Raw genomic sequence first — 12619 nt, 5'->3', positions numbered from 1 at the left:
AGAGAACATTATTTGTGCATTACAGATTGAGTTCTGGATTGAAAGTAACTCTGTATGCAATGACCTTTAAAGAACTTGACACGTTATAAACACTTAGGAAATGGTAGTTTAAAACCAAACAACAGTCATAAAATAAGGGCTGCTTAATTATCAATTATATATTGTGGCATTTTAAGAAGGGTAACTTTTCATTTTTGTTTTTACGTTTAACAAGGAGGTGGACGATAGTAGAAAGAATCCTGTGTTAAAGTTACAAGGCCCCTAAACAGCAGGAAGTAGTTATGGAACGAAAATGATGCCCCTTTCCCTTGGCAACATAATTCTCCTAAAAGAAAAGGGGGGGATGAGAGAGTCATTTCCTAGGCAGGTTGATAAGAAGTCTAGGCGTCCCCAAGGAGAGAGAGGTCTGGAATACTCAAGAGGATGAAAGGACAAACTTTTTTACTTTTTTCCCTCTACATTCCTTAGGATTATATAACAATAATGTATCCTGCCTGAGGACGGTCTTTGGATTAAACCCTCTGGCTAATTCTGTTATCTTAAAACATTATGGGAGTAGGTCTGGTCTTTACAAGGATGTATTCTGCCTGAGGACAGTCTTTGGATTAAACCTTCTGGCCAACTCTGTTATCTTAAAATGTGAATTATGGGAGTAGGTCTGGTGAGGTCTTTACAACCTCCATTCTTTGGATTCATTGGGGAGTATATAACTCCATTGCTAACACTAGCAAATGGGGTACTCTTTCTACCCCCTTCTGATGTCTACGTCAGAAGCTTTCTCTATCTCCTTTATACTTTAATAAAACTTTATTGCACACACACACACACACAAAAGTTACAAGGCTGGGTTTATCACGTAGCCTGAGGCAAGTCTTTAAACTTTGCGCCTTAGTGCTCCTGTATTAGCTTCTTGTTGCTGCTTTAACAAATGGCCACAAACTTAGTGTCTGGAAACAGCAATCATTTATTGTCTGACAGTTCTGTAGTTCAGAAGTCTGACACAGGTCTCAGGCAAAAATCAAGAGGAGAAACACTTCCCTAGCTTTTTCATCTTCTAGAATCAGCCCATATTCCTTGTCTCTTGGTTCTTTTTCTGTCTTCAAAGCCAGCAACTGCTGGTTGACTCTTTTTTAAATATATAAAGTCCTATTATGTTTAATTGTAGCACTGTCACATTTTTGGTTTTCATTTTAAATCTTTTTAAAATATCTATTTATTTATTTGGCTTTATTTATTTGGGCAGAGTCTTATTGTGACCCTCAGGATCTCCATTGTGGAATGAGGGATCTTTAGTCGCCGGGCATGAACTCAGATGCAACACGTGGGATGGAGTTCCCTGGACCCAGGTTCTCTGCGTTGGGAGGCGTCTTAGCCACTGGACCACCAGGGAAGTCCCCATTAAGTCTTATTCCATCACTTTACTCTGACCTCCTCTTCTGCCTTCCTTTTCCGTTTTTAAGGACCTTTGTGATTACATTTGGAGAAGGCAATGGCAATCCACTCCAGTACTCTTGCCTGGAGAATTCCATGCATGGAGGAGCCTGGTAGGCAGCAGTCCATGGGGTCACAAAGAGTGGGAAACTACTGAGTGACTTCACTTCCACTTTTCACTTTCATGCATTGGAGAAGGAAATGGCAACCCACTCCAGTGTTCTTGCCTGGAGAATCCCAGGGATGGGGGAGCCTGGTGGGCTGCCATCTATGGGGTCACACAGAGTTGGACACAACTGAAGCGCTTGGCAGCAGCAGCAGAAGTAATTACATTAGGCCCACCTGGATAATCTGGGGGCCGTCTCTCCATCTCCAGGTCGACTGCTTAGCATCCTTAATTCTGTCTGCAATGCTGTCCCTTGTCATGTAAGATTCATCTGTTCTGGGAAGTAGGACATGGATATTTTGGGGTGACTATTATTCTACCTGCTATGTTTATATCTGTAACATGGAAATAATAGCTTGTATAGAAGAATTTATTTTAAATGAAAACTATAAGTTTCCATTCACTTGCTAATCTTATTTAAGAAAGGACTTTCTCTTTGAGTATTTGAGTTCTGCATCTTTCTAACATCAATAGTACCCTTAACACGTATTGATTTTTCTGTTACTTTTTTTAATTAAGAGGAAATTAGAAACACTATATTGTGAAGCAATGTATGTAGACTATTTTAAGATATTTAAAAATTTTTTTTTAATTTTATGTGATTTTTTTTCACTCAAGCCTGGTTCAGTTCCCTTTCCAGTTTCCAAAAATTTCCAAATTATTTTTCACTAATATTCACTAATTTATGTAGCATCTATATGCTTTCAACAACAGGAACAAATAGCAAAAGCAATTATAACTGATCTTGGTTAGTGCAGAATTTACCCATTGGAAGCACAGATGTGTGGCAAACAAGAGACCCAGGGACTAGTTAGCATCCATCACGACGCTTTACTGGAGCAATGGAGACTGTCAGATTCCTTAAGTGGAGACTGATTAAAAGAGCGTCGTTTATAATAACGGAAGCTGCTGCCATTGAAGGTTTATTGTACGTCACGCACCCCGCGATGTGTTCCATTGCCTTTGTTGGTTAGTCACTAAGTCATGTATGACTTTTTTGCGACCGCACGGACTGTAGCCTGCCAGGCTCCTTGTCCATGGGACTCTCCAGGCAAGAATACTGGAGTGGGTCGCCATTTCCTCCTCCAGTGGACCACGTTTTGTCAGAACTCTTCACTATGACCCGTCTGTCTTGGGTGGCCCTGCGCAGCATGGCTCATCACTTTTCTGAGTTTTGCAAACCCCTTCACCAGGACAAGGCTGTGACCCACGAAGGGCGCTCTGAAGACAGAGACAGAAAGAGACGAGGCAAGCGGAGGAAGCAGGGAAACAGGAAATGCCTACCCTCAAGGGCTTTCCTGCTCTGCGAAAGCAGCGTCTTCAGATTGTTTGAGCTATTTGGCCTTTGTCCAAGGCCGTGCTGGCTCCTTCTTCTCTCATATGCATCACACTTCTCTCTTCTCACAGCAGAATTTAGGCTTCAGGAGCAGGGGCATGTCTGTTCAGTGCTTCAGCACCCATTTCCAGAAGAGCATGTGGTTTTTGGTAAGCATTTATACATTTGTTTGAATGAACGAAAAGAAAATGAACATGTAAATTCCTGAATGAAGATTCACTGGGGAGGAGCAGCCTTGACAAAGGGTAAAGAATGGTGACGTTTTAACAAAATAAAAGTGAAATGAGTGACACACGAGGTGGGGAGCTTTCTCTTTTGGTTCCATCCTGTGATTTTCAAGGTAAGTCTCAAGATCATGTCAACTTGTAAATAGTGGACATTTCTCTTCAATTTAAAGGGGACTGTCTATTTCCTGGTGTAGCATGGCTGAAATCTCTCAAAGTTGAAGGGACAGACTTCACATCCCCTCACAGTAATGTTCTGGCTGTGGGATTTGGGGCAAATCACCTAAACCTGTCTGTGTAATGAGGTTGGTAATGTTTTTGTCTCCTATTGTGAAATCAGAAAGCTAAGTCTCCTTTTTCAGAAGGAAAAGGTGAAATAGATCTCTATTTCTATCTTCCCCCAACTGCATTCTCTATCTCTTCTGGCCCAGCCTTGATGAAAGGAATCATAAGTTAGGCAAGGGATTTGGCAAAGAAAAGAAACAATCCTATGGACCTAAAAATATCTTCCTATTCAGGTGCTATGATGTGCAGCATTTTTCCTTATAAACAAGACAAAGAAGGGCACAGAATATTTAAAACTCATGAATGAAATATGGGGCAATGATTTCAGGTAAAATTAGATTTGATAATGATCAGTTCTTTTTTCTAAGTTAGATAATCTCCCCATGTTTTCTCAGATTCAATGGAAAGAAGACAAATCTTTCCAGAACCATCAAACACTTAGACTATACAGACTTTCTTAACTTTAGGGCACCAACCTTCATCCCCAAGACTGTGCTAACTCTAGAGGAAAAAGTTTAGAGAAAATGTGTCATAAACTATGCTCTAGGCAAGTGTTCATAATGCTTGTCTTACCATTTGTATTAGCTGTAAGTAGACCTACAAGTTCCTCCTCCCTACATTTCCCCCTTTAAAACGTATATATGTATTTGTTTATTTCTGGCTGTGCCGGGTCTGCCCTGCCGCTTGGGCTCCTCTCTGGCTGCAGAGGGCGGGGTGCTCTCCGCTGCAGGCAGTGGGTTCCTTGCAGAGGCTGCTCTCGCTGCAGCTCTAGGGGTGGGCGTCATGGTGGCAGCACGTGGGGTCAGCGGTTGGGGCGCTCGGGCTTAGTTGCTCCGCAGCATGTGGGATCTTCCCGGACCAGGGATCCAACCTGTGTCTCCTGCATTGACAGGCAGATTCTTCACTACTGAGCCACGAGGAAAGCTCCCCCACCCCCACCTTTTAAGAAATCTACAGTGAAGGGGAACGATTGTGTTTTTAAACTGACTCTAATGTGTCATTAGAAACCCAACAATTGTCAGAGCCTTTGGTCTACACTGCCTTACAGGCTTGTTGTGAAAATCAAACGAAATAATGGCTTCCAAAGCTCTTTTAAATCTATCACCTGAAAATACATCTAAGGCGTTGGGTGATGTGCTGAGCTTGGACGAGCACTCACTAACATTCGAGGTCTTTGGAATAAACCAGGCACTTTACACCTATCATCTCATGGTCTCCCTATAATAGCCATTAGACTAAGCCTTTTAAATATCCTTACTATTAGGGAGATTATGACCTAAATTCCTACTTCATGAGAAATTCAAAATAATCTAAATAATGCACGCATGAATGAATGCCCTACAAAAGTTCTGTTTTCCCCACAATTATTATTTAGATTTTTAATATTGTAAAATATCCATTTCTTATTCCCCACCCCCCACATGAATGCTTCTGACTTTGCTGGTGCCTCAACCAGATACTTAATTTGCCTCCTGGGGACTGCAGCCATGGATTTATGTGGTCTTCTAGACAGTGTAAATTAAGTAGTAAAATCCATCCTCAACTAATTTCTAACCAACTTAATCCAACATATTTTATTTCCCAAAGAGTTTGGGCATCTTCTAAGATTGATCTTTTTCTGGTCCCAAGTTTGGCTGAGTGAATCATTAGAGAAAGAGAGGAATGGAACCACGTAACAAATTAAGACGTGCCTCGGGCGCCAACACGTGGCTCTTCAGGTCCCATCTGCCTCTCGGGTTTCTGAGGTGCCCTGCAGCAGAGCGTGGGGTGCACTTTTCTTTTCTCCTCTCCTGAAGACCATGTCTTTCCTGCTTGGAGACCTGATGTCAGGACCCCCTGACCAAGGGTGGCTGGAACGCTCGTGCAGGTCTGATGGTGGAGACCTTGTGCCCACACCTCATCTAGGGACACGTTTCCTGGATGTATTTGTCTTTCCTTCCCCTACCTGCCCTCAGGTGGGTCCCTGCACGTGGCCCGTGTCTGCAGCCCTGCCTATCAGTGAGCAGGATGACGGGCCGGAGGATTATTTCAAGGAGACTCGGGGAGAAGCACCAACGTGTCTGTGGGTCATAAAGAACCAGTCAGGGTCTTGTTTGTGAAGCACAGGTGCAGTTGCACGCTCAAGCCTGCCCTTGAATTTTTTCAGCACCTGCTCTGAAAAGCAATCGATGTTTCTCTCAAGTCTGAGCTTGATGTATGGGGAGACGTGTGTTCCCCTCTCTGTGAAAAGAGGATGCTGGACTTTTTCCTGCAAGGTCTCTTCCAGCTCTGACACCTGTGAAATTCACATTCCCAGTAAATCCCCCCCGCTCTTCTCCTCGGTTTCTGGGAAAGACGTGTCCACTGCTCATTGGACACATGGTTCCAAACTGTAGTCAGGGGCGTCTTTTAAGATACAGGTTTGTTGTTGTTTAATCTCTGTGTCTGACTCTTTTTCGACCCATGAACTGTAGCCCGCCAGCCTCCTCTGTCCATGGGATTCCCCAGGTAAGAATACTAGAGTGAGTTGCCATTTCCTCCTCCAGGGGATCTTCCCAACCCAGGGATCAAACCCAGGTGTCCTGCACTGACAGGTGGATTCTTTACCACTGAGCCACTGGGAAGCCCAGGAGATAGCTTAAAGGAAGTTATTTCCAAGCTCCCATGATCCCAGGGGCTTTCCCATATTGTTACTGATCGGGTTCTTGGCTTCCATAATCAATAGAAATTGACGAAAGGCCAGACTAGAAATTCAGGTAAGGCTTATCGGGGCTCCCCCTGCAGCAGCAGGAGGAGAACGAGCAGCAGGCTCCCTCGTTTGCTCCCTGAGGCGACGGCAAACTTATTCCTTACACTGGGGCGGGGGTGTGGGTGGTGTCCGGGATGGAGGGCAGGGTGGCTTAGGAGGTGTGTGTACAGGGGGCATGCGCAGAACCCTGCTTTTGCTCCAGGCTCCTCAAAATGTCAGTCCGGTATTTTTTTTTTTTTTTTGGTTTCTTTGTATCTTTTGCCCATAATTTGCCCCAACTTTGCTTGCAGGCAATTGTTTTTAGTCCCAGCCCGTTTCTTTGCATTTCCTTGCTGGAGGAGCAGTGTGTCCCAGGTGCAAGCATTGCAGCACTGCAGCGAAGGTCCCACTGCGGTGGAGAGAGGAGCCAGCATCTCCTCTGCGTGCCTGGCTGGGCGTGGTCCCTCTCCCCTGGGATCTCAGCTCTGCTCCGCCTCCCCAGGCTCAGCAGCCTTCTTGCCCCTTAAGAAGCTGATGTGTTCGGCAAGAGCGCGGGATTTGTTTCCCTGTCTTTGCCTATCACGCTTGAGTCTTCCCCTGGCCAGATCCTTCTTTGTTCAGGGGCCACCTCCAATGTCGCCTGCAGAGGGAGGCGTCTTTGCTCCCCCTGAGCTGAGGGAACCCCAGGAGGCATCCTCTCCCATCAGCCCTTTCTACTTTCCTCATGACTGTTGCAGGAAGCCAAAATTTATCTTGTTTATTTGCTGTCTGTTTTCCCTACAAGAAGGTGTCGTGATGGATGGAGGTCTTGTCTTATCTGTTGTGTGTCCCTCACAGGTGGGAAAGAGTACAGTGGGGATTCAATAATTTGTGTGAAATGAATATATAACAGCAAAACTGCATGGCAGCTTATACTTGCTACATGTCAGTGCTATTCTAGGTGTTTTTATATTGACTAGTTGAACTTTGATATTAGCTTAATGACATGGATGCAATTATTACCCCCACTTATTGAGAAACAGAGGGAATAAATAAGTTGCCAAATATGTTGATGATTTGACCAAACGAACTCAGACTCTGTGCTTCTGGGTGGAGCTTGAAAGATCACCAACCAACACCTTCAAAGAATGTGGTCTGAAACTTGGAGTTTCAACTGTGTCCTTACTGTCTCCACTAAAGTGAGAAAGCTTACCATTCCTTTGTCCGGTAGTTAGCAAAGCTTATTTAGGAAGCGAACATTTTTTAAAACTTTATTTAATTTTAATTGAAGGAGAGCTGCTTTGCAATATTGGTTTCATCTCTGCCAGGCATCCCATGGATCAGCTGTAGGTGTCCACATGTCCCCCAGCCTGAGCCCCCTCCCCCCTCCCGCCCTGCCCCTCCCCTCCAGCATGTCACAGAGCCTGGTGCAGTCCCGAGTCACAGGCAAACTCCCGCGGGCTGGCTGTTGTACCTGGGGTGTACGTGCTCCGTCTCTCACCCCTCCTCCCTGCCCCCGCCGGTGTCCATGAGTCTGTCCGCTATGCCGAGTAAGCATTCAGGAGAGTTCTCTGCATCTCTCTCTGCTGGAGAATCAGAGCAGGGGTTATAGGGGGACATTGCCCCGGGTCATCCGGTAAAGTACCTAAGGCTTCAGGGACTGAAAGAGTTTTTCTTTTCATTTTTCAAATCATACCCTTAAACCCTGAACAATTAAGAAAATCCCCTCAATATGTTCAGATTAATAAAGCAAATATTTTACAAGCTGATTTTCTTTCTTGAGTATTAGAATGAGTGATTCAGAGCAACATGAACCTACTGGCTTTATTGAAATATTAAAACACATAAATAATTTATATGGAGGGACTCACAGAAGATATGAAATCTTTAGAACATTACAGGTATAAATTATGTACACCGTGTGGCTTAAGAAGTTTAATGTGTTCGAAAATGTCCACGTCACCCTCCCATGCTCAGCCCTGCCCGCTTGAGGGGAGGAAGGCTGCAATGAACACGGAAAAGGGAACTTTGAATCCCAGACCGCCAGTCTTCTAAAGAACAGAACCAACTGTTGTCCTCAAACCTGCCAGACACGTGAGCTGGGAAAACAGGCAAATGCCTGCGAGGCCAGGATAGAAACACTCAGCGGGGCTAGGGCCTCCCCCGCCGCCTCCCCGCGCGGCTCCTGTGCGGCGGTGAAAGCCTGGAATCCCTCTAACGCGGCCTTTCCCTCTAGCCTGGGAGCTGGACGCGGACACGGCCTGGCTCCCTGGCTCGGTTCCAGCAGCCAGGGCTGTGTGGCCTGGGGCTCCTCGCTCGGCCTCCCTGCGCCCCAGCTGCTCACCTGTAAACTGGAGGCAGTAAAGTGGCGCCAGGACCGCACTTAGAAGGACGCAGACTTCCTGAGGCAGACGCGCGGTGTAGGCTGCGGTCACCTTGTTGCCTTCGTTCTAACGTTCTGCCTTCATTTCCGCCCGGGTCTCTGTCGCCGGTGCAGCTTCCCTGCTGGCCGTGAGCAGGCTTTTCTCTCGCGGCCTCGCACGGGCTGCTCTTGCCGTGGCCCCCCGGCCACAGGGCACGGCTGCGGGGCACGGCTTCAGGCGGGGCCTCAGACGCTGCCGCGCCTGGACTCGGTCCCTGAGCTCCGGGCTCCGCAGCGCAGGCTCGGCAGCGTGGCGCTCAGGCTTAGCTGCTCTGTGGCCTGTGGGATCTTTCCGGACCAGGGATCGAACCTGTGTCCCCTGCATCGGCAGGCGGATTCTTTACCACTGGACCACCAGGGAAGCCCAGTTGTTATTATTTTCAGTAGAATGTAGGTTACTCAGCAGAAGGGACTCTATATGTTTTGTCTGCTTTTGATTCCCTGGTGCCTAGAACAAGGCTTTAGACATAACTGGCACCTCACTAATAATTCTTGAACAAATTAATTACTAAATTACTATTCTAGATCCTCAATGAGTAGATTTTAAGGTTGGGTTGTGGGATGGTAAACAGTGCGCACAGGCGCGCGCACACACACACCCCTTTATTTTCATGATTCTCAGCATAAACTTTTGATTACGGAGGACAGCCAAATAGCCTTGTAGCTCCAAGTGGGATCCAGCTGCTCACCACTCAGAAGCCATGGAAGAGGCCCAGGCTGGTGGAAAGGAAAGTTGATTTATTTTGGATGCCAGCAACTGGGGCGGGGGGCGGACACCTGTCCGAAGGCCGACACGTGTCCCCTCGCCCTTCCACCGCTGACAGTCAGTGGGCAAGACCTTTTACAGACAGAGGGAAGCAGCCGGCTACACATGGAAACAGCGGTCAGTTCTGACGATCATCTCGAAACCAGGCATCGGTGGTCTGACCAGAGGCGTCTTGACTGTTTCAGGTCCAGTTAGTCTTCAGTTTCAGGGCCACTTGGGTCCACTTCCTGGAGGCCAGTTCTCAGAAATGTGCCACTTACGTCGTGGTACAGTCTCGTCATCATGCAGTTACCTTCTTCCACCTAGTATTTAGCATCTAAGACAGTTCATGGGGTAGGGCTCAGAATACTGTTTATAGCCATTGAGAAGGAACTAAAAGGTCCTTGCTTAATGACTGTTATTTGGTCTCCTCTGACTGTTCTCCTTCGTTTCTGTATTTTCTAACTTCTCTGATTGAACTTACTCCTTGGCTTGTTTTTCCATGGAGGGAAGGCAGACTGAGGACAGGGTGGGCGAGGTCCTGCTCTGTATCAGCAGGATGCCCCCCCGCCCCGCCCCTGCCCCTGCCCCTGTCCCAGCAGGACGTCTGGGAAGGCGGGTCATTTGCCTTGCTCACTCAGCTGTCTTTGAATTCCACCTCGGCCGTTCCCCAGGTGTTTTCTCCTGCTCTGAATCAAAGCCGAGCTTGCTTTCATTTTGCAAAGGGGCAGTGTGACTTATCATCACCAGCATTGCAACAGGGAAGTAAATAGCCCCTCACCTTAAATGCCAATTTATTGTTCCCACTCTGTCACACTTGATTAAAATACAGAGTTCGCCTCCAAGGCTGAAATTAGCTTTTCATTCTGACTGACTGCCATCCAGGTCTGAAAAATAGCAGCTCGTTTGTTTCAATATTTACCACATCCATTCAGAAGAGGTTTACATTATGGCCAATTAGGACTTAATTGTTACCCATAACTCACACATTTGCTGGCTGTTAACACAGTAAAAGCGATCATTCTCTTTTTACTATCCTGACTTCCTCCACCCCTCGACCCCTGGGACACAGAGTGGAGAAATTTCTTTTCCTTAAGATGGGCTTGGTGGAGAAGGTAGCAGTCCTTTGACTCTTAGCTCCAGGCAGTAGCTTAAGGCAGGGGTTAATGTCCAGTTTAATGCAAGGTGGTTAAGCTGAGTCTGGTGTCATCTTCACCTCCCTAATCTGCATTTCCCTACATTCCCCTGGCAAAAACCTGAGTTGGTTTTGGAGATGCTCTCTGTGGCTTAGATGGTTGCACTAGTCTCTGAGCTGAGCCTCCAGCTCCTACCATTGGTCCCTATAGCATATTTGCGACATTTCAGTGCGGGGTGATCTTTTCCCAATGTATCAGATGTGATTCGTCCATCGCAAAGTCTGCATCGCCTTCCTGTCTCCCTCAGGGTCAAGGATGGTGTCTCTGCAGGGACTCCCAGGGCCCTGCCTCCATGCCGCAGCACACGACCTCACCTTCCTCTTCTCTCACACACACTGGACATTTTATATATTTATTTGTATGTGGTCTGCTTCCTCCTCAAAAATGTAAATTCCAGGAAGGCAGGGACATGTTTAGGTTTATTTATGTAGCCCGATGTTATTATTTCTGGCTTCCTTTCTGTTAATGCTGTTGACTTTAAAGAACAGTTGCAACTTAAAAGTTGAGAGTTATGTTTTATTTGGTGGGAATGTTTAGGACTTCGAGTCCAGGAGACAGCATCTCAAGGTACTCTGAAAGACCTGCCCTGAGGAGATGGCCCAAGGGTTGGGGGGTGAGGGGGTCGGGAGTCAGGTTACAAAGAAGTTTGCAACAAAGTGCAGGTAGTCTGGGCATCAAAAGTAGTTTTGTGAATTAAAACCAGATATCTCAAGTTAAGGAATTTAGTGCTTTTCTGTGTATAGAAGATGCCCGAGTCTGGGTTCATGAAACATCCCTCTCACATGCTTGCGTCTGTGTGGAGCCAGGAGCCGATGCTTTTCCTCAGTGCTGACTGGAGGGTGTGGCTGCAGCCTAGTTAGTGCCTACCAGCTCCCAGGGGTAGTTCTCCTCCCCCCGGGGACGGGGGGAGCGGCTAGGATCCCTGATGCCTGGGACTATAGCCGGGAATATTCCATTTCTCAAGGCCAGTTTCTCATTTCTCAAGAGACAAGTCTGCCAGTTCCCCTGGGATCCCCCCGCTGCCTCCAGCCTTCCTAGCTGTCCCCCTCCTAGCGATGCTTCAGTGGCAAAATAACCTGTCCTTTCTCAGCATCATCTCACAGTCTCTGTGTCCCTCACTGTGAACCCTAATGAACTGACCCAGTCTAAGGTACGAGAGGACTGTCAAGCTAAAAAGTTTTCCTTCTATCCAAACACATATCCGATTGATGGAGTTTTAGGCAACATGTCACACTTTTATGTTTAGGACAGATGATCGAGAAAGAGGTTTTGATGAACTGATCCGAGAGAGAGCTTCTCAGGAGGGGTTTGCTTACCCCCCAGGAGCTCCAGGGACCAGAAGATGTGCCACAAATTCCAGGGCCCAGAGACACCTTTCTCTTGCTGGCCTTGTGTTTGAAAGAAAGAAGAGCCAATGTTGAAACAATAAGAGATTTCGTAGAGTTCCTGAAGAACTGGGCCATCTGGGAAATGTCCTCCTGGCCCTGCTGTCTCAGCCTGAGGCTCCTCTCCTGCTCCCCTTGGACCAGGCCTGGCTTCTGTGTCCACACAGTCCCCACTGTGACCTCTCTGCTCATTCATATGCACCTGTGGTCATGTGAGTGACCAGCGGTCTCCACATCTGGATTCAATGTGTCCGGGGTTGGTTTGGGGGGAGCTGGAACCTCTCTTCTCCGTCTGAGAAATGCGCCCAGTCTGGGGCTGGCATGAGTGGGTGCCCACGTCCCTTCAGTGTGCATCACCGGCTTGTCTCTAAGCAAGCCTGCTGAGGCTTCATTTTCTTCCTTTTCTGATGCTCTTGAAACCACTTGCTCTGGGGCATTTTTATTTTTTAACCTTTTATTTTATATTGGAGTATAACTGATTAATAATGTCATAGTTTCAGGTGGATGGCAAAAGGACTCAGCCATATATATACATATTCATAAACAGTTACATTTACATATACATGCACATGTATCCCTTCTCCCCCAAACTCCTCTCTCATCTAGGCTGGCTCTGCAGCATTTAACAAAAATTATTTAAAATTAATTTTAAATAATAAAAATAACTATTGCCTAGGTCCACCCCCAGAACAAGTGAATAGAAACCCTTGGGATCTGGGACTCCATCTTGATAATTCTTTAAG

Source organism: Cervus canadensis, chromosome 10 (assembly GCF_019320065.1).
Source record: "Cervus canadensis isolate Bull #8, Minnesota chromosome 10, ASM1932006v1, whole genome shotgun sequence".
In the NCBI taxonomy this organism is placed as follows: domain Eukaryota; kingdom Metazoa; phylum Chordata; class Mammalia; order Artiodactyla; family Cervidae; genus Cervus; species Cervus canadensis.
Note: the sequence above shows the minus strand (reverse complement) of the source record.